The 23,986-nt window shown below is 35.1% G+C and overlaps 2 long non-coding RNA genes across 3 annotated transcripts in view; one reads left to right on the top strand and one right to left on the bottom strand.

Annotated features, from left to right (window-relative positions):
- The window catches only part of LOC116414238 (uncharacterized), a 262,405-nt gene extending 238,432 nt beyond the window's left edge, over positions 1-23,973 (bottom strand). For both annotated transcript variants that reach the window (XR_015292594.1, XR_015292595.1), the window contains exons 1-2: positions 23,851-23,973; positions 23,467-23,574 (exon numbers count right to left, since the gene is read on the bottom strand). This is a non-coding gene — a long non-coding RNA (uncharacterized LOC116414238). The remainder of the gene's footprint in view (positions 1-23,466; positions 23,575-23,850) is intronic.
- Positions 4,078-5,831, top strand: LOC147657370 (uncharacterized). The gene is made up of 2 exons (XR_015292546.1): positions 4,078-4,189; positions 5,279-5,831. It is a non-coding gene; the product is annotated as an uncharacterized LOC147657370 (long non-coding RNA).
- Positions 23,974-23,986: the final 13 nt, after the last annotated feature.

The raw sequence follows: 23,986 nt of genomic DNA, 5'->3' as shown, positions 1-23,986 counted from the left end.
TTACTTGAAGATATTTTGTGAATAAAATTGTATTTTTTTTTTTTCTTGATCTTTATGCATTTATGTGAAATTTACAAAATGTAGAGAAATCTATAGAATGCACAGAATATATCATAGTATTTGAAGAATATAGCACTATGTGAATATCATTTATATTGTAAAAGTTGTATTTTTCATAAACATTCGAATTTACACATCTCATTTAAAAATATATCTAATTATAATTGACGATAAAATTTTTATAATTCATTCGAAATGAATCTAATCTTTCTCCCCTATCGATAAGTTCTCCTATCTATTCTTCGTTTACCAAATTTAGGTTAAGAAAAATCTACCTCTACGTTACCGTTTCACGAAGGCGAAAAATATCTGGTTCGAATGCGAGATAAACGAGATCCACCGCCCATCACGTGGTTGGAAATACGGTTAAGAGAAATGCTCGCGAAAAGATATTGATGACAGCGTTAATAATAGATCAGGTTGGATCCATCGATGGATCCATCGTTAACGATGATCCGCCATAGCTGGGATATAACCGGTTCGATCAATCATACGAAAAGCTCGACGTCGTCGGCAGACCTTCCTCCCCGTCCGTCTCAGCCACCTCCGTGTTTGTCGTTTCTTCTTTCACACCCCCGAGCACCACGAGCCTTCGTCTTCGAATAATTCTCGCATAGGCCGAGATATCTTTTTTCCTCCTCCCTTCCCTCCTTCCACTCCCTTCTGTCCTGGAGATTCGCCAGGATCCATTCATCACCGGCATCCGAGGGCGCGAACGGAAGGAGGCAAAAACTCGAAGGAGGAAGAGAAAAGAGCAACGAATAGCGTCGCCAGGGTTGAACCAAGATGGAGTGGCATCGTTACAGCGTCTCCGGCTTCGTGCCCGTTATGCCGATTATCAATAAATCACCGGAGAAAACAGCGAAACAATGTCTCGTGGAGTATCGAGAAGATAGTATCATCTGTATCGATCGTTACTTTGACTTTGCGATTGTAGTAATAATCTATTATAGAGATGATGTTATTTTGATAGAGGAATTGTGTAAGGAGAATTTTAAAGTCGATCTATTTAGAGTAAAAAATATTTTTGAGAGTTTGGATGATAATTTTCACTCTCAATGAGGTATGATGATGATTAAGAAAGAGATAAGTCTTATAAGAGAGAATTTTACTCTCAAATTTGATTATTTTTGAATTGAATCATTCAGAAATCGAAATGATTGAACTATTTGGGAATCAAAGAGATCGAGTATACTTTTTGAAAAATTGTTGATTTTAATGTTATAACGTTAAAGAATTGATGTGTATTATTCTTTCCATAAATATCTATCTAACTAATCCATATACTACACGTAGTAATAATATCGAATAATCATAATTCAATTTGCATAATAAATAATTATATACGTATATAGAAATATCTATTAATACTGTCAATATATAATTCATCATTAATTCTATATATATATATATTAAAGATAAAAACAAAACCAACATACACAAAGTAACGTCTCATGTTACTCATGTCTGTATCCTCATTGAAGAATTTTCTATTTTCTAACTTTCTAAACGAGGACAAAAAAAAATCGAAAAACATCATTCTTTTCCACTAAGAATAGATATAATAGATAGAAATTAACCTCGATCGGAATAGGGCCATGCAAAAAAGATCCGCGTATGCAATCGACGTATACACCGGCGTATACAGCACACACACGCTCGTGGAGGGGGAGAAATTCGAGCGATTTCCATTTGGGGCGGCCTTTCCGTCGCTCGGGAAAGCGCGAGTGTGTAAAAGCTCGAAAGCTGGAAAAAGCTTTTCGGTTCGGTGCTGGTCGGATAAAAGTTCCTCTATTTCTCCTTGCCGCCATCCCATCGGCCTATCCTCTCCTTCGTCTTTCTTCTCGCTCCTTCCCCCTCCTCCACCACCTGTCTCACCCCCTTCGCCTTCTCTCTCGCGGATGGAAGGCGAAGATTGAAGCTTACGCGAGTCGTCCCTCGATGCTCGCGTCTGCTCCTCCACGCTTCTCACCGCCACACGTGTGCGCTTCCCTCGCGAACGCACACGCATGTACGCTCCAGCTCGCGGCGCGAGTGCGCGCCCATGCTCGCCTCCTCCCTTTCTCGCGTACGTAGGGGAGGGGGCGCGTGCTCTCTCATTCTCTCGTCGGATACAATGTGTGCGCGTCAAGAATACACGCTATTGATCGCGGGTGGATGCGAGAAAGAGGCAGGAAATACGAGAAACCGGTCCCCTCCCCCTCCCCGGCTTCCGCAAACTCCTTTCCTCCCCCTCCTCTTCGTGTTCTTCACGTGAGAGAAGGAGAATGTGACGTTATTCCGCAGGACTTTCGATCGTTCACAGTTGATTCGCGCGGATGAATTCCGAAATAGAATGTATCCTGATTGTTTAATTATTTTCGTACGTACGTAAATGACGTTGTAAACGAGTTATTTGTTCGAACGAATGAATGAAGCGTAATTTTCTATTTTAAGGAATCTTTATGAATTATAATGTAATTGAATAGAAAATTGAATTATGAATTGGAACATCGATTATTCGATTTTTATTGAATTATAATCGAATTATAAGTAGTATAAGATTAGTGTATTAAGTGTATTACTTAAGCTAACGTATATTTACATTTTTCATAATTCCTTTCTCTCACGAGGTATGTATTATTTTATTTAATAAAACGCCAATATTTGATAATTGTTTAATTTCTAATTGTTTTGCAAATTTGGACAAATCCAATTATGAATCCTGCTATGTATATTATTTTAAAGTACATATGCAATATTTTGTTTAAAGGGGGTGGAAATTAGCGAGTGATAAGGAATAAACTGAATGAAAATATGTATCACAACGTGTCAAAAGAACTTTGTATCTAAAATTCCACTTCCTGAAATACATTGTCCTCTTTGTTATTTTTCATCTTTGTCCCGGACAAAGGGCGGGCTGACTGGTCCGGGAGGAAGAGCTTAACTTCATTAGCGTGTCGTAACTTCCTGGATATTATCCATGGTAAATGTTACCGCTATGCTTACGCGGTGATTTTCCATCGTTCTACTAATTTAATACAGGATTCTCAAACTAATTTCTTACCAAGACCAAGTTCACTCGAAAGTTTCCGTTTATTAAATCACTATAACGTGAATGGAATACGAAAGTTTCGAGGATCAAGCGATCCGTTCCAACGCTTTTTCACGTCGATTCACGGAAACGTTAAATTTAATGGGAATAAAAAGATCTTGCTCGTTTTACGATCCTTTCAAATCATAAATTTGAAACTATTTTACCTTTGTTATTGGTATTTATACAAGAAATTGTTGTAAAATTAATGCTTTGATATACCGTTTTAAGGTGTGATAAAATTTTTTATTCGAAGATTTTGATTAATCTGAATTAATTTTGATCGATGGAAGACAAAAGTTCGCGTGAAATATTAAATATCATACATTTTTCAATAATCTTGAAAAATATATAAGGAAAATATTCTTGAATCAAAACAAAATTGATAATCTGTTTCATAACAACAAATCATAAGTTTGATACAAATAAAGGAATTCACAATTTATTTTGTTTGATTATTAATTTTGCATTACCCTATTCTTTCAATCTTCCAAGTTCAGCGTATTTTTCTATCATTTAAATTCTGAAAAAATTTATTGATACATAATTCCAAATATCTTCTTTTAATCTACATAACTAATATTCAAACTATATTCAATATTTGCAAATACTTTATACAATACAAATAATCTCAATATCGCTACAACGTCAAAATTGTATATCAACTATTTGAACAAGTTGCAAACTAACAAAAAAAAAAAAATTCTAATAATTATCCATAAATATCTTCGTAATAAATATTTATTTTTCGTGATTGGACGAAGAAGAATTCGATCGAAAACGGTGGATATCAGAATTTTGCCGATGCATTGGCAACTTCTTTCAACATAGATTGGCGAAAAAGCGAGGTGGAGATGGTGTTGGTCGGTAGGTTCGAAGGGAAACACATGCCGAGGATCCAAAAAGAGAGGCAGGCGACGCGACGTCTCGGATCGATGCGCGTCGGAGTGCGCGCTCAACCCCAGACCAACATGGACGCGGATTTACGAGGTTGAAGCGAATGGAAAAAAGAAGACGAGAAGAAAAGGGAACAGCCGTGTCTCCTGACCTTATCGTGTAAGCCCTTCCAATGTACACAACGAAACGCGAGATTATAAATCAATTCGGAATTCGAGAACTTTTCACTTATTGCAAATATCTTTCGTGTACGATTATTTATTCGAAAACGAGTATAGGGAGGAAAAAATATGGATTCTCTTCTCTTGTGAATCGCTACTTCTTTTCTAAGAATCGTTGTAATTATTTGTATGAAAAATTCTATGATTTTACATGCTTGTTTATTTTAATAGAATAATCGAAACGATGAAAATGGAAAATTCACGATATACGATTGCGCGTATTAAACATTTTAATATTTCTTTTTTAATTTCCACGGAATATTTACTCATCCTATCAAATGTATAATCGTATAATAAAAATATTAAGAAAGGAAAATCACATATTATTTGACTACTGTAAAAAAGGTTGAGAAACACTGATATATGACAACCCACATCGAATCAATTAAAATTTGAAGTTACTCGTAGCAATTCAACGAAATATTTTCGTCAAATAAATACTGAATATTTAATCTTAACTTTTAAACGTTTTTGCATTCGTGTATTCAAGCGAAGATTAACCATTGTGTTAAATAAAATTCTTCTTTAAATTCTCTTTCATACTCCTCGACACAAGATTTAACATTTTTTTCTCCCGGACAGCACAATTCGTATCAAAATCTCGGTAATCGCGAATCGATCTCACGCTTAATCCCTTTGTCTCCGGTTCGTGATCTTTGTCGATGGAGATTTTCTTGGTCGCCACCGGTAGAAAAGGGTAGAAATGTTTCCTCGCGAAATTTAGCCCGGGTGCGCGCCTCCGTTGGAATTCCAACGCGTTTTAATATTTTAACCGTGTATCTGCACCGTGTACCGCATTAATACGAGCGAAAAAACAACTCTCAAAAGGGAGGCTGCAGTATTCGCCTTTTGTTTTCACTCGTGCGAGCATTTTCGATGCAATGGCGCCGAAAAGAAGAGGGCCCCAACCGAGTAATGGGGTGTCGCTGCCAGTCGCGCATTTATAATTTCTGCCTCCCTCTCTCCCTTTTCCCGCCTCCCTCCACCTTCCGACCACTCTTCGTATTTTATTCTTTCTCTCTTGCAGACTGCCAGGTCGAAACAATTGCTTTCCGCCCGACAGAAAGGAACAAAACTGTCTGGGGTGGTGTACAGGCAAGCAGGGTGAAAGTTGCAAGATGAGTTACAGCGACAGCTCAAAGATCCGATGGTATCCGATGCTTTTGTTTAACACGACGACAAAAACCGTCTTTCTTCCTTTTTTTTTTTTTTTTTTTTTTTTCCCTCTTTTCTCGTTTGCGAAACGCAACGTAGTACGAATTATATCGATCATTTGCCGGGACAATGATTGGAATTTATAATTTTTTAAGTTGTTGGAAGAAGCGATATAGTTTGATATATTTTTTACTTCCAAAATCTGAATCTTTCTGTTTTAACGAAAGTTTGCTGCAACGATAATGAAAGCTTTTACAAATATAAAAATAGAAATGAATTCCATCTTATAAGAAGTATAAATTCGATTAAAAATGAAATATCTTGAGATATGGAAATCGTAGATACATCGTCAATTTTTGTAAAATATAAGAAAGTCTTGCTTAGAATCCTAAGTGATAAGAAATACACATATTTATTGCCAGTACGTTCATTACTTTTGGAATCTTTCTGTTCCAATTCCTGTTCCAAAATCGATTGGCAAATGTCAATCGTTTCTCTCAAGCGCAAAAGATTAAAAGATGCTTATTCTTTTTTTAACTGCAAATTTGCATTACGTGAAATAGAATCAAACAATCCAAAAATCGAGTTTGAAACGAACAATGGAATATCTCAATTCGATTTCTCATAATTCGAAGGGAAGGAATCAAGTGCTGAGGCTGCAATTATCACGGTGGAGATCGCGTATTAATTCAATAAACTTGATGAGGAACGATCGTGCCAATTTATAAGGATTATCAGGAACGATGGTGTCTCTGTCTCGTTCACGACAGAGCCGAAGGGGATCGAAAAATAAGAGCATCGTGATGTCTTCGCATTCTTCAGCACCCTGGTGGACACGTTCGTCCTCCCTCCCCCTTCCACCCTCTTCTTCGAATCCTTCTTCATCTTCCCCCACCCCTCTTCTCCTCGGGGATTTGTGTCTTTATCAATGCTGATCATCGCGCTTAATCCTCGGCCTAAAAGTCGTTACGGCTCGACACGACTCTCATCCGCGACGTTCAGGGGTTAGACATCGTCACGGATCTCCGAGATAATTAAATTATATCGTGATTAGTTCTCGAGCGCCGTGTTAATTTATTTCAATAATAATCTCATTATCATCATCGTCGCCGTCATCGTGTTCCAAAGTTGGCAGAAAAGATATTACGAAAATAAAATTATTGGCGTGCCTCCGTAATTACGAATCTTATTCATTATTTTGACGTGTTGTGAATAATTGTGATTAATTTTGCGATAAATTCAGAATTTCAGAATATTTATTTTCGTTGCGTTTCGTATCACAAAATATATGTTATAATATAATTTTGTGTAATTTATTGAATATCTATGCATCAGAAACAGATGTTTCAAAAGTATATCAATCAAAATTTTTTACATAATTTTTTATATAAAAAATGAGGGGAATCGTGTGAAAAATTCCAACTGTTTAACCACTCGATAATGACTCGAGAAAACATTGTTTTAAATTTCCAATTATCTTCTCGAAGAACCATCGTGAAACGAGCACTTACAACGTAACGTCCCCGTGCAAAAGATTTATTCATTAATATGTTAATGACAGGAAACTTCAATCTCAATTGTCGCTTGTGAACATCAATGAAAACAGCCACACCGTAGAAGTGTTCAGAGCGAGCAGAAAATGACGGAGGCTTCGACCCTTCCGGATCTGTTGTCTCGCGAAACTCGTTTCGATTTAATTTATGCATCGTGGTCCAACGTTTCCCACCCCGGTCTTAAGGCCCTTTTGTACAGTTATTAATGCCCTGGGCCACTTCATTTTCACCGTATGCACGCACACAAACGAAACTCGAAGCTGTGACGGCATCGCTACCTGACGTCCTTCCGGATCCTGCGATTCGTTCCCGCGTATGCAAATTTCGTCGAAACGAAAGTGCAACAGGGAGAAAGAGAGAAAAAGAGAGAGAGGAAACGAGCGACCTTTCGGTATACATCTGCCTGGTCGAACAATTGTCGGAAAAATAATAACTGTTTTTACAGGAGAGAATACATTGCCACGGCAAAACCGGCTTCTCCTCGACTTGTTCAACACGTGATTTCTTCCACGTTCGATTACTTTCGCACGTTCTTTCGTTCAGGAACGTTTCGAATTTGTTTCGTTAACAAAGATTCTTCCCCTTGAATTAATTTTTTTTGGCGATATTTATTTGAAGATTCGTTTTTAAATTTAAAATGGAAATTATTAGATTTCTTTTTTATGCGAAAAATAAAATATTTATCATTTAATTTATTATTTTTGATAATGTAGTTTATCAATGTAATTTAAAATTTAATGCATTGCAATAAATGTAATGTGAAATTTTGTAGAAAAAAGTATATTTCAAAAGTATAATTGTTACAATTATATGTAACAATATTATACGAATAACAATTTTAATATATTATAAATATTAAGAAATACATTTTAAAAATATAATTATTGCAACAATGAAGATATATTAATATCGTAAAATTTGTCAAATATATGATTAATAAATTGCATATTTTAATGATAATATGCACGATTTTAATATTGCGTATTCGTTATGGCAAAGTATAATTACACATTAGTGGTCGTTTGAATGCGTCCAAATACTTTTCCTCGGAGATAAACGAAAGCAATTAAGATTCTAAATTCGAATTTATACGACCACATTTCTTACTTTCAGCGCTTAAGTGACTGTTTTATCGCGCATATAAATCGTTTAAAAGCGAGTCGATGCGTCACGTGTAATACGTGAGATACCTTCGAACGTGAAAATTAACGAGAGATGTAGTTTTGAGAGCCACTGGATCTGGTAAAACAGGAATCTACTACCCTAAATGTCTTTGCAGGTAAAAAAACTTTCTACCTTGTCAAAATGGGAGAAAACGCGGTCAGATGTGCCTACCCTCTAACGAAGGGTGGCTGAAACATATTAAGAATAATTTTGCTGTCGATAACAATTGATCAAAGTTATAAGATTGTTAAATTAATTTTTTTAATTCAATTTTATTCCTTTTATTAATATTTTATAGTAAAATACTATATACACCGATGATACAAACATAATTGATTATTATTGTAACCTTTTTTACATTTATTCCTATGAATTTCATTTATATATATACACACTTTGAATTAATTTTTATTTTTATAAAAAAATATTAAAAACGATGTGAAGGAAGAAGAATTATAAAAAGAAATATAAAAAAAGAATAATTTTTGCCTATTTACCTTTACTATTTTTGCATTCGTATTCTTTTATCTTGAATATATTTAGATGCTACTATCTAAAAGCAACAAATGAATTTCAAATAGTGTAAAAACAAGAATACCTAACATATGATGAAATTATCGTAGAATCTCGGCGAAATTTCAACACGAGTGAAATCCGTTACAGCCCTAAAACATAGCTCCCTTCGAAACTACCCCCTACAAAGTGATAGGTCTTACAAGGCTACGCACTAATTGCGATCCCGGGTCTCTTGTTCGAACGAAACGTAAGTCCTGGATTACCTTACACGTTAATTACGCCGTAATTAACTCTCGTCGTCACCATCGTCAGGGTGGAAGTCGTAAAATGTCGACGAAGCGATTTTACACCGCTTACCACGAAAATCCTTCGTAAACCCGAACCACGGTACCCGACGCGCGGAATAAAACGTGACGATGGCGATTATCGACCTCCACCGAAAAAAAAAGGAAAAAAAGAAAAAAAGAAAGAAAAAGAAAAATAGAAAAAGAGGAAACAAAATAAGACGAAGGGGGTGGAGAGGGATCGGGGCAGAATTGAACGGCGACGCCATTAAAACTTCATTTTACGCTCGCTTATAGCTCGTACTTTTAACAACGTGGCTGAAGGCGGGAAGTGTTTGAGATCCCTTCGATATAAGAGCGGATCTCGTTTTGCAAATACCGAGACAAACAGAAAATTATTCGGTATAAATTGAAAATATTTTCAATACCGTTCTTTTAATATTCCATGACTCGATAACGATAAGACGCATGGATAATTTAAAAATAAGACAGCCTTATTTGAATCGAAGTTGAAAAAGTATATACCTACATCGTTGGAAATAATTTTTATAATTATTCTCTTTTATAATAATATTCTCTAATTTCTCTCTCCACTCTCTCTCTCTTTCTCTCTCTAATTCTATTTTATTTATACGGAATCACAGATATTTTAAATAATGCGTAGATTAAATAGTAGATACGTAAATTTTAATTGCACAATTCATTTTACTGTGACGAACGAAACAAAAAAACGAAATTATTATTATTATTCCTTATTTTCTATTCCTCATTTATAAAGTCTCTACGTGAACAAGTTCATAAAAATTCGTGTACTTTATGTGGCATAATTATGTAACAACCATTTCATAATTTCTATATATCTTGCTTTGTATATATATATGAATTTAAATTTAACTTTTAAAAAGAAAAAAAGAATTTAATCCTCATCATGTTATTTTAAATGAATTTTTAAAATGGTATATATCTTGAGTATTTCCTACATATTTATCATGTTGAAAAGACAAATATTATTTACAATTATATCCTATTTGGATGGAAGGAAATGGTTAAATTGCCTGGTGCACGGAAAGGGAAGCAGGTAACAAATCGGGCTTTCAGCAACAGGTATCAATACCTTCTATTATTTTCGCACCATTGATTCGATACCCAATAGAATCGATATCGTACCTGTTCGATGCACAGCAGGTAGGTGGCACGCGACCAGGTAAAACCATTCACAGGTTCACATCGAATATTATCGAAGGGGTAGCTTTTGACTTTTCAAAAAGATGAAGAATTGACTTTTGACACGTTCCAACAAAGAAATTCCATTATTAAGATCTATCTTTGAAAATAATCTTTTAACTGTGCTATTCGTAGTTATTCTTGGCATTCATATCAATATTATTTTTAGATAAACAAGAAAATAATTTTCTACAAGTATATAATTACGTTTAGAAATTTTTTTTTCTATATTACTTTCTCATATTTTCTTATAAATAATCTTTTGATAATTCTTAAGTTTATTTTATAAACTTATTTTATAAATTGTTTTTCCTTTCATATTTTAATTATTAAATTTTATTTGTTATTTCTCATCTAGTTATGTTTTGTTGAATTAAAGTTATAGAATTTCCAAGAAAAATTACAAGTCATGGAATTTCAAGCTAATTTATCGAAATATATTTATAGTTAAATTTTCAGTTTCTTTTTACCGCGATTAATGAGATAATTAAATAGATTTAACGAGAACATTTAAGGGACACGAAACTCAAATGGGCGCCATTGCACAGAAGAGGAGCTCGAATTGTATCGTTGGCCGAGGAACCACCCTCTAACCCCCACCCTAACCACCCTCGTTTACCCTACGATTATACAAGCACCATATTCTACTTGTAAAATTTATCGTATTCCAATTATTAAATTTTTTATTGTTGAATATAAAATATTCAACAAATTTTATATTCAACTATAATTTTAGAAGAGAATAAAAATAAATTATTAGTAATTTTGAAACGATATCTATTTTATAACATTAAAATGGAAAAATATTTGATTGCAATTAAAAGTAATAACTGTTCATAAAAGAATGTAAAATTCCTTCAGAGAAAAATTCATTAAAACTTACTAACTTACTACTCTAATGATTTATTTATCATTTACGATATGAATCTATTAATACTCTCATTATTATATTTTACAGATCTATTAGAATCTTATTTTTATAAAAAGTATAAAAATATTTTAACGTTCAAGTTTAAACTTCATAAATAAAAATCGATACTAAAGATAAAATTTCCTTCAAATTTTATTATCATATAATGCAAACTGCTATAATCTTTTCGTTCCTTCGAATAAAACTAAATATTCAATTATATCTATATCTACACATATATTTATAAATGTTAAAAATATAAAAATATGGTACATGTAAAATAAAAAAATAAAAAAATTCTAATAATTACTAATAAATAGATCAAAATCACTACAACAAATAAACAGACACAAATATAAAAGAAATAATAAATTCTTTCCGTAAATGCCAGTGCCACTCCACGGTGCAAAGCTATCGTAAATAATCATACGAAAAACTAATTTAATGAACTAATCTAATCTAATAATAATAACACATATAAAAAAGAAATAACGAATTGTCTCAAAAGCCTTAAAAGCAAAAATCCTATAATCCGCGATAATACAAATTCATCACGATCAGAAATTCCCTCGGTCGCAACGTGATCACAACAAGGGTAGGTTTTTAATTACGGGGAAAGATTTGGAAATTTTCTTGCGGTGTTCGCCGCGGAGGGCAAAAGGGAACGAAGGAGAAATCGCTCGAGTGCAATAAGTCAAATCTTGTTTGCGAGTCGGTGCCTAGTTAGGACGACTGGCCGGGTCTGCGCGAGGGATTGATGAGGAAAGCTCGAAGAGGCAGTGACGAAGGGGTGGTGAAAGGGGAACGCGAGAGCAAGAGGAGGACGAGCACCTTCCTCATCGACCGTATAATTAAACCGGGCGCTGATTAAAAAAGTTACCACGGCCGTAAGATCATTACAGGGGCCTCCGACTCCCATCCCGCCTCCTCCTCCTCCAACCCTCACTTTCTCTCTCGCTCGCTTTCGACCCTTGGGGGGGCTCTAAATTCTTTCCACTTGCTACACCCGCGACCGAGACTGCGAATTCAGACGGCGAATTTCGGCGTCTTGTCGTGATTTCTTCAAAGTTAAACTGATTGAACCGATGGATGCTTCTTTTTTTTCAACCGTTTTTCTCCCCGTCAATTAAAACGAAATTTGCGCGTGTATAACGATAATCGATGATGTACGAAAAATTTATGGAATGTTAAAATTATTTTCTTAATTGGAAGATTCGTAGTATTATTTTTGGAGAATGTATGATGTTGGAAAATGTGATGATGGGAAAGAGAATAGTTGATATGAATGCGGAGTTATGCATTGAATAAGATATATGTGAGAAGTATTGAAAAATATCTAATAATTTTAAAGGAAGAGTATTTTTTTAAAATAAATTGCACTGTAATATTTTTCCAGATTCGAAGTTAATTATTGAAAAATTATTATTTATCAACTATAAGTATTATTATTTATGATGCAATATTCGAGATTTTCTAAAATAAAAGTCTGAGAAAAGATCAATCTACTAAGAGTAAATAATTATATTGGTCTCGAAGGAAAATCTTTTCCTTTAATTTTAGTGAAAAGTATAGTGGAAAACTGTGTGCACCCTTTGTTTGATTCTGCTCGTCTGTATTGCTAAGCATACAAACTTTATGAGAGCTCTCCTCCGAGAGAGGATTCCTTTTAAAACAAAAGAAGAAATCAAAGAGAAATATGAAGATGACTGAAAATATAGAAGATCCACAATCATAAACGTAATTTAATCACATCACTCAAGCGATTCTTTGATTACAGAAGAAGAAAGACAATTTTTTCTTTCTCAATTTTCAGTTCATCCATAATCACTTGTATTGTAATTTAAATATTTCAATAATTTTGACAAAACTTCAACTTCCACCATTTCAAACTATCTAACCTTACAATCCTTCAATCTTTAACATGGACACCAATTTTCATAAACACTTAAGAAGAAACCAAAAAAAAAAAAAAAAAGAAGAAGAAGAGGAAAAAGTCATAGTCGATGACAAAAGGAAAATTTCCTTACACATCGCCATTGAACATCGGTCGAAAGGTAGCAGAAGATCTCATTAAAAGATATCCAGACGACACAAGAATTGGATAAGAAAATAAAATTCTGAAAATCGTAGAAATACCAATCGATACCTTTTTCCGCGAGAGACCACCCCCTCGGCTACATGTATCTTTTCCGCCGGCAGGAACTTCCTTAAAATTCAATATAAGCCCCGCGGGCACCCCTGCGAGACCGGGTCGCCACCCTCCCCCCTTTGAACGAGTCCCTTCAGCCGATGGCGACGGTGCCTGGTTACCATGGCGATTCTTTTGCTTGACAGGTGGCTGCAGCCACCACCAACCACCCTCCTCCAGCACCCTCCATCTCCTCCAGACTCGTTTGTTCTGCCTGCCACTGGTACGACGAACCAATCGCGCACAGCGAAAAAATATTCAATCACGCGTCAAGAACTCGAGGGTGGTGGTGGTGGTGGTGGTTGTTGCGTCGGTGGTGGTAAGTAATGGATGTCGGCTCGTGCGAGCGGTAGTGGTAGTGGTGGCGCGCACAGAATCGAATCACCCTCGGAAACCCCCTCGTCTTCACCCCCCACCCCATCCTTCTATGTTCGACTGTGACCAGGGACGAAGGTCGATGGCGGTGGAGGTCGAACCGCCCCTGCCTACAGAGGAACGCCACCCCCCTCCCCAACTTCCAAGTACGATGGAATAATAAAATGCCTCGGATTACATATTCAAAATCAATGGCTCCATACCTTGGACGTACAAAAGGGTGGGTGGGATCTCGCTACCCCGTCCACCCGCCCACCACCCGGGCCCGCGAACGGGGAAGAAGGGGATGATAACGGACGATTTCGCGGCCGACATTTTAAGCAACCACACCCTCATTTGCAATTGTTGTCCCTGTTTTCAGTTTGCCTTTAAGATTCGCTTCTTCTCGAGATTATTCCCGGGGAATAATTAACTTCGTTCGGACGATTCTTTCGCGAGGGATTTTTTTCTTACAGCCGGGGATCTTGATCGTCTTGGAACGAATCTTTTGGGGGCAAATTGAAAGATTCTTTTTTTGAGGGGTTAGAAAAATTTGGAAAGAATATTCGATAAATGCGATATTTTAATATTTTGTTATCATTGGAAAGAATACTTGATGAATATTTTAGTGATATTATAATAAACAATTAATTAATGAATTTATCTCTTGTTTCTATAGGTAGGAAATAAGATAAGATTCATTAGAATTTGTATATCTAAATAATTCAATTTAAATCGAATTTGACGCTATTTCCTTTCTATTTGATAAATAATTCTTCTAAGCATAGTTACTAAGAAAAGTATAGTGAATTTGAATACGAACGTGACGAACTTCAAATATGGTGGACAAAAGATCACGGAACATTTTTTTCTATTTAATAATTAGTTATAAATATTAAACGTGCAAATTATTTCAATTTTTATTACCAAAAATTTAATATATGAATTTAATATAATTTTTTTAATCATTTAAATTTCTTATACCGATAATTAATTACGTTTTTTGTTGCATCATTACAGCATCATATTTTATTAAAAGAAATACGTAACTTTAAACTGAGGGTCACCCCTCGAATCTCGTCCTAATTAGCTGTAATTAGGCGCGAACGGGAATGGGTTGCAACTTTATAGAAGTCGAGGGGAAGAAAGTCGAGCTGATCATTATGAGGTCTGAATTACGCGCGATAATTTCACAGACAATCGAAGAGGAAATGGCCGAGAGGATACTTCGCGAGAATTAATCAGCGACTAATTGATTCTGTAGAGATTAAGGTCATCGTCTTGAAATGGCGACCCGAAAAACTTTTAGCTAATTAAAATTAATTGGCTCCGTGTTGCTGAAATCTTTCACAATGATATTTTTGTTCCGCGAGTAAATAAATGAAAATTAAAAGATTCATTTAGATTTTTATATATTTTACCGCTAATTGTAATAAAAAGTAAAAAGATATACTCTCCTGAAATAATTTTTTTCGCTGTCTTATTATGATTGCCTTTTTCTACTGTTTTAGATTTAACGTACTTCCTAAATTTTATTATTTTACACCGAGGTCAATATCGATCATCTGAATATGTTAATAAAGCGAATAAAATATAACAGAAAATTCTAGAACGCTCTTATATTTTTTCAGAATTCGATGTTCCTAATTAAATAATTTTCTAAGAATTATTTCACTGATATTTATACAAAATAATAATAAAAAAAAATATATTTAAATTTGTTAATTTAATTAAAAAATTTATAAAAAATATTACTACCGCTACAACACAGAGATAATAAATTTTTTTTATAAATTAAAAATCCAAAAAAATGAAGAAAAAAATATCTTCAATTCAAAATTTAAAAATATTAATTCGACAGAATAAGAAAAGAATAATTCCCAATCAAAATATGTAATTCACGAATTTTTATATAAAATTTTTATTATTATTATTATTATTTTTTTTTTTTTCATTTACTACTTTGATCTTATATTTCAGCGTATTACATATTATACATATTCAAATTCAGAAGTTGAATCAATCATTTATTTTCTCTCTCGATCGATTTCAAATCAAATATTCATCCATGGTCTAATTGCTTCATCACTGACACTCGAATACAAGTGAAAAATAGGCAATCCGAAGAATCACCTTCGTTAAAAGAACAACACAATAGGAGATACGGCACAGTAGATGTTACGGCAACACAACATTCTAAATTAAACGTACACTTTAAAGTCGTTAAATGAAACATTGGAAATCAATTTCCCTTGATTGTTCGTCAGACGTCTCTGGCAATTACTACCCTACCCTTTTCCTCTCGTTCACCCAATTCGTTACGACATCCGAGAATGCGAAGAATCCGTTGATTCGCTTTCACCGATTTTTACTATCTCGACGAGATAATTTAGAGGCGTAATAACGTGGAGATATGATGGCCGGCCGTTTTGAAACTGGCCTCTTGCATTTTGCATGAACGTAGGACTGGTTCCAATGGCAAAGACCACCCTTTCGTCGACCACGTGGTGGGGTGAGCTCATGGACTCGGTCAGGTTTCACATGACCCCTTCAAGATTCCATACGAATTCGTTCTTATAAGCAATTCGTGGTACAAAAACTGGACCTTTCTGGGATGTATAAGTTTACCTTTATTGAGTATGTAAGGTTAAACCATGGAAGACCAAGTATAAGAGAATTAGAGAATAATTCTGAGCGTGATATCGAGTTCGTTCGAAGAATATAAGGAATGAAGAATTCGTAAAAAAGAAAACGGTTTTTGCGATAGATTTAAATTTTCAATTTTAGATCTTAATCTAATTGAAATTGAACGAGAGTTTAAAATCATATTGATCGATTTATTTTAAATGTGAAATAACAAAAATAAAAAATATACTAACTCTCACATAAAAGAAAGGTTTGATTGATTATAATTTAAGAACCATTAATTTTAAACAAATTGATAATTTAATAATAAATAGAAATGCATAGATTAGAAGCATAGACAAATAATTTTTTTCAAACTCTAATCTTATTATTATAACAGAAAAATTTTTCGAAATTAAAACACGAAATGGATTTAATCGAATCATCTCAAAACAGTTTAAATTAAAACTCACTCACAAAAAATATATTAGCACAAAGATATTTGGCAGATCTATATCAACTTAGCCAAACGTTCATGGAGAATAATGGGAGGCCAAAAGAAACGAGAAATCTTACGAGGCAACGTAACGATCTTTGCTCACGGATCCTTATGGAACCTTCGCGTCGTGGAGCAATGAGAATAAGTAATAGACAATAGCAACAGTGGTTTTTTTGCCAAGGCAGCTGCCGAGCGCAAAACCAGAGGGGGACATTACTTAATAAACGTGCGCATCCGGGGTGCGGTCCGGCCAGCATTGTTTCAGGATCGGTAAATGGGTGCTTGCCAGCGGATGCGTGCGGCCAAAGGGTTAAGGATTAAGGGTTGAGAATCCTCCTGGCTCGGACTCACAATGGACACCTGGACCGGTCCGCGGGAGCTCATGGCAAAAAAAAAAAAAAATTCCTCTTTCCAGTCGTCTCTGGACATCTGCCATCGATCGCCACTCCATTCGACCGTATCTCGAGGAGTACCAACCACGCTATGGACCACGCACTGTCCATCATTGTATACGTAAGAAACGCACATCGATCGAACCTCTATCCTCTTTCCGGGAATATTATTTTTCTCAATTTATTCCTTCTTTCTCACAGAGAATCGTCCGTGAGATTTTTGCAACAGTATAATGAGAGAGAGAGAGAGAAAGAAAAAGAGTTTAGCGAGGGCACTTCAAACAGACTACCGATACAGAGTTATGATAATTATTTCGCGCAACCCTTGAGAACGAGATACACGAACGAGAATCACTCGAGGACTTGTTTTCCTTTTTTCCTTTTTTTCCTCTCCTTCCTTCACTTGAACCAGTACTACTCCCGAAGCTCTCGTGTCTCAGCGAAAACAATAACTTGCATAATAAGCAGGACGAATAAAGAGGAACCTGTTTCCCGGGTGCCTCGGAACGGACGAGGAAGGGAACGAGGAAGGGGACGGGGGTAGGAAGAGACGCGAGAGAGAGAGAGAGAGAGAACGATCCCAACGAAGGAATTATTATTCTCTCGCGCTTAGCCACCGTCTCACGGAGTTGTGATGATCTTTTTTACGCCGCGATACAGGTATATTGAAATCTCGAGGCGGAAGGACAAAACGACCCACTAATAACGTATGCACCGTGCAGCTGGCACCGCCGCCGTTTTGTTCTTCTTCTTCTTCGCTACAGGTTCTTGAATTTCACACACGTCGCGGTTCGATGGGGTTGCCTCCACTTTCTCCTTCTCCGTCCCACCGCCTGCCCTTTCACCGTGAACACTCTCTTTTCACTCGCTCGCACACGCTTACTTTTCTCCTCCCGTTTCTTTCACCGGCCCGAGGAACCCCCTTCTATTGTTTTACCTAGCGAGACCAGTTTTTGTTTCACTCCACATTTTCTCTCTCTCTCTCTCTCTCTCTCTCTCTCTCTCTCTCTTCACCGGCTTATTATATACGTGCGCTCTCTATCGTTCGTACACGGCCACGATTGTGTTCGCACGGGCGAGCTTCGAACCTGATTCGCTCGCAACGAGGAGAAAAGAGGCGAGGGGGGTCGATGCGAATCCGGTCAAACGGAGGCGAGGAGGAGAGAACGAGGATGGAAATAAAAAAAGCGATACAATAAAAGGGGTTAAAGTTGATACAATTGAGCGAGAAACGGCGACGCGTTGCACGCGTGATTTATTTTTACAGTCAGACCTTGCAGCCACCCCTCCACGGGGGTACGTATCGGCCCATTGTCTTTCTCTCGCCTGCCACCGTTCGCCTGCCAAGCGAAATACCTTCGCGATGACTTAAAAACTCGACACGCAAGCCTTTTTGTTCGGAAAGTTCGTTACGGCTAACGAACGTCGCGAGGATAGGGGGGGGGGAGGGAGAGGGAGGGAGGGGAAGCGAGGACTGGTTGGATTACGATTATCGAACTGTTGCGTTTTTTTTTTTCGCTCTCGCGACAAAGAATGGAAATAATAATTATGGAGGTTGGCAATTTTGTAAAGGAAAGAATGGGAGAATGAGGGAAAGTAATTGGATAACAAGACGGATAAACTAATGGGAAGATTATAAATTTACGATTTTTTAATGTAGAAAAACTATTTTCGTTAGTGAAATGTAATATAAATGGATTTATCAAGTCTAAACTTGATATTTTATGTCACGTTTTTACATTTTATCGTGATTTTTATGTTGCGTCATTATTGCAACAACAAATTGCACAACACAACATAAAAAATTAAGAATCTTTCTCAAAAGAATGAAATAAAAGGAAAATTAAGTGAATTTTCAGAAGATAGAAAGAATATAGGGATATTGGATATATTTTAAAATTAATTAAAAATAATTTACCAAAAAGAGACTTACAATTCCTCAATTTATATGAACCAAATTATATGAAGTTATATGAACCAAATTATGATATAATAGAACAAATTATCTAAAGATATAATAGAACAAATTATATAAAGATTCAACTCAACATGGATTCAATAGTATATATTTTTCTATGAAATAATAAAGGCAGTATGTGCCAAAGTTTGAATGAATAATTGCATATACCATACACGGTTGTTGTAACTCAAAATTTAGTGCCACCATACAGTACGCAACCATTAATCATCGACCACGTAGTGACATAACATCCCCTATACACCATTCCGACACGAGATGGCATGTGACGCCATAAATTGCCAAATTAAAAGACCAAAAAAATATACAAAATAGTACCGTAGTATGTTGTTTTTCCATGACTATAAAATAAATAAATATCTATCTATATTTTATAATATAATTTTAAATATATTAAATATTTAAAATTATATTATAATAAATTATTTAAATAATAAATTATTTAAATATATTCATTATTCATGTTGATCGTTAGAAATATATTTATTTTTCGCTTATTTAATAAAGATTTTACCTATTCTATGATCACAGAAAGACAATATATATATATATACAATTCTATATTATAATAGTTTATTATAAATTTTTACCAATAAAATTTATTTATTTTATAAATTTTAAATCACATGAAATTTAAAATTTGACACATTTAATCTTTATCGAACACAACAATTTATGCTTATAATTTGTCCCTGCATTGCAGTTTTATTGGATCTCGTCACTTTCAACGTGACATATGACTTTTACAGTAAAATTGCATTGTCACGTCAAAGGTGACGTATACCCGATAAAAGATAATTTAAAAACGTAATTTAAAAATAGAAAAGAAACAAATATATCGATCAATCATTCTATTCTAATTCAAATCGAATCGAAACAAGATGAAATCCTATCTCTATCAAAATATTTCAATATACCATTTCTAAACCTATCTTTCTCTTTCTCATCATTCTCCAAAGATAAAAAAATAGAAAAATATAACAAAAAAAAGAAGAAAAATAAAATACATTTCACATCGAAATTTTCTATCGTTCCCGCTAATTTTTTCTTAATCCTGCGATCCGGCAGGGTCGGGGGTACGTCTAACAAATCGGTCCGCGGGCATAAATTGAAATGCTAAAAGCGAAATTGGGTAGGAATTAGGAAAAACGCCGCGAAATGGGACGATGATTACGCGGAGGGAAGTTGGACGCGGATGGTGGGCTCGGAGGGTTGGAAGGGTCGCGAAGGGCGGTCGAACGGAGGTGGGCCCAGCGGCGAAGTCGGAATTCCCTTAGCCTACGCTCTCCGAGGGGGGTTACGCTGGCCATCGGTTGAGTCTATGGTGGAGGTTGCGACTAGAAGGGTCGAGGGTGAGAGAAGAGGGTGAGGTGAAGTGGTGGTGGGGCCAGCGTAGGTTGCGTCTTACCGAACGAAAGAGGGAGGCCGGCGTAGAAACGAGGGGATGGTTACGATGGTGGAGGGTGCCTCCGAGTGCCGCGTAAATAACTTCCATCTTCGAGGGTGCAACCACCCGCTTCCCACCCCGTCACGGGGGATGGACCTCTCCCCGGAACAGAAGGAGAGAGGGATAGGAGATGAAAAAAGTGGAAAAAGAAAAGTGGAACGAGGAGATGGAGGAGAGTGAATGGGATGGGTGATCCAGTGGGAGGGTGGTGATTCCGTTGGAAGAGGGAGACGTAAAATATTCTTAATGAGCAAAGACTTTCAAGTATTGACTCAAAATGGCGGCCGTCCTTTCAAGTCGGCTTGTTAAGCATTATTCCGCGCCCTACCACCCCCTCTTCACTTCGCCTCCCTTCGCTTTGTGCGAATTCCCGTCCTCCCTCGCCCTCCTCGTCCCTCCTCGTGCGCACCGCTTGCTTAGCGCGCCGGTATATCCTACGCAAGGACACTAATCCGTCTCTCTCTCTCTCTCTCCCCTCCCTCTACTTTCTGTACCCCGTGCGCTTTTGACCGATGTCGCAAACAAGGGAAAGAAACGAAAGAAAGAAAACCGGGAAGAAAGGAACGAGAAGCCGATGCCTACGACGGCGATAGTCTCGCCAATCTTTTTGAGGTTTTTATTAGGTCGAGGAAGACAAGAAACTCGTCCTTTCTCTCGTTTTCTTTTCTTTTTTTTTTCTTTTTTTTTTTTTAGCCCATGTCAAAGGAAACGGATCACAATGGACTTGTTCGCCGCGAACTATACGGAAGAAGGTCCTTTTTGTTACAATATTCGAAGTCACGGCGCTGGAAATATTCAGATTCCACGACCACCGACGCGTAAATATTAATTAAAGTTTTTGAATCGATACTGAATAGAATCGACATTCTGATGTCATGTTTGAACGATATCGTATAAATTATTACTATTATCCTACAAATATTTTTATCGTTTTAATAATTTGTTCTTCTATATTTTTATATTAATTTTATTGTAACTAAATTAATGCGATTAAAATTCGAAAGAAGGAAAATATAAATATTCTAAATATTCTAAAATCCATATCAAGCACGATTTGATACCAAGAAGGATTAACAAGAAACGATTCGAACCCTCGATCCACGTCTGATCCGATGTCGAAATATTTTCCAACGAATCTTAATGGTCCGCAGACACGTGACTCTTAATTCCGTTGAGCGGGAAGAAGAGTCCAAAATTCTTTAAGACTCTCTTCCCAGTGGATGAAGGCTATCGAGGCTTTTACAAAAAGGCTTTCGTACGAACGGATCGAGGAGTGGATTATTTAAGGGAGAGGGCCAGAAGCGTTGAACGGCTCGAGGCTTGTTAGAACTTGGCTTTCGCTTTGAACCTTCGTGCACCGTTTCGTCCTCCTTCTTGGGAGAGGGGCACGGAGACCGGAATAAGGGTTAAAAATGTATAAGATAAGATAGAGAGCGTCGGTGATCGAAGAAGGAGAAAAAGAGAGCCAATAGCTTGGGGCGAAAGAAGACAGTGAAACGAAGAAGAACGCGAAACCGAGACAGAGAGAACTTTCATTATTGATCAAAGAAACTGAGTGTCGCTTCCCTACCCAAAAGCTTGTTCTATTCAACTTGCCTTCGGCTTTCCATTAAAAATACCAACGTCATCCGCTTTTTGCGACATCGACACGATCTCACCTACCGATAGCATCCGTGTGTCCTACCACGAATATTCCCTTTCTTTATTTATTGACCCTTACGACTTGTATAGATGCTTTAATTCGACTGTCGACAATGCCAAACCTTCGTATTATTTATTGTCTTGAAGAAGTTAATTAAATTTCGCTACTGGTGTCTTATAACTGACAATAAAAAGTTTACACGAAAAAAAAATGTTTGCACGCTTTATTTTTTAAAAAGAAATCTGAATGTTTCTGCTTTTCATGGATCCTAATTAATATACAATTTTAAGATTGTTATTTATGGATATTTATAGAGTATATTAAATTTTCTATGATATAATTTGTTTATTTCATAATTGATATATGAAAAATGTTTAAATATATCAGAAAAGTTATTAAAATACGACGAAAATCATTAATTTTAATAAAAATAAAGAATAAATCATATTTCTAAATCATATTTCTATAAAGTTATTATAATTATATGTATAATTATAAAATATAACGTTCTTTCTTCTAATAATTATTGTTACTAAGATTTTATATATGATTTAATAAAATACTATTAAAAATTAAAATTTCATCTAGATAATTGTACATGCAATGCCTACCTGTATAGTACTACAATATAAATAATCTAACGATATAGCGCACTCTATTAGAAAAATCTATAACTTATATGACTAATGATTCAAAAAAATCTTATGCAGATTTTTCTTTTGCAACTTTTCTAAAATTTTCTTATAATTTAGACAAATAAAATGCAACAAATATTTATAACATAATTGTAGTTGAAAATAGAAATTTTCACTACTTTAATATATTTTCTTCATTTCCTCTATATCATTTTAATATCATTTCCAACATTATCGATTCAGTAAAGAATACGATTAGAACGTTCATAGTGACTGGAATTGGAACTAAATGTATTGCAATGAATTCTCATATATTTTAATGGATAATTTAACACAATTTAAATAATAAAATAATATTTAATTTAAATAAAATAAAACAATTATGATCATTATATGATAATGAATATATTAATATTAATATTATTATTATTATTATCTATTAATATCAAATAATGTAAATAATTTAAACAATGCATTATTATTTTTATTATATAATACTTTTTCGAACTATGTTCATTTTAAATCAAGGATATGAAGATTTTATTGCATATGGAATTAAAAATAAATATGAAATATATATATATTCTTAAAAATTGAATGAACTCATGTGCAATCATGAGACAATAAATGTAGAAGTAAAATGACTTACATAATAACGTGGTTTGATGTAAAATTGTTTCTCGAGTCCACCAAATTAATTGCAGCATACAATTTAACACAAATATATAATAGATAATATCTTTTGTAGAGCAGAAATCTGAAATAGATTACAATAATGTTATTATCATTTGTGTATTATTATTAAATATTAAAGAATAATGAATATTAAATTGAATAAAATTAATCATTAAAAATACGAATATTTATTTAGAATATCTTTTTTAGAAGAATATTTGGCAAAAATTATGAACTTTTCTTAAGGGTCGTTCAAAAATATCATATGCATTATTTTAATGGATATTATTACGAAATATGAAAATATTATACATAAATTCATTAAAATAAATTATAAAATACAATAAAAAATACTTACATTCTCTTATTTGCTCTCTTAAAGTATATTTTTTTGCACTTAAAGTCACTAAAGAAGAAATCACACCGGCACTTTCAAACTCACATTTTTCTAACTGTCATGCTTGCGATTCTCGAAAAAGTCAAAAGAATTAGAA

The sequence above is a fragment of the Apis florea genome, unplaced genomic scaffold (assembly GCF_048593485.1).
Source record: "Apis florea isolate Af1SG1 unplaced genomic scaffold, ASM4859348v1 contig_3170_pilon, whole genome shotgun sequence".
In the NCBI taxonomy this organism is placed as follows: domain Eukaryota; kingdom Metazoa; phylum Arthropoda; class Insecta; order Hymenoptera; family Apidae; genus Apis; species Apis florea.
This window is presented reverse-complemented; position numbering and strand designations above follow the sequence as displayed.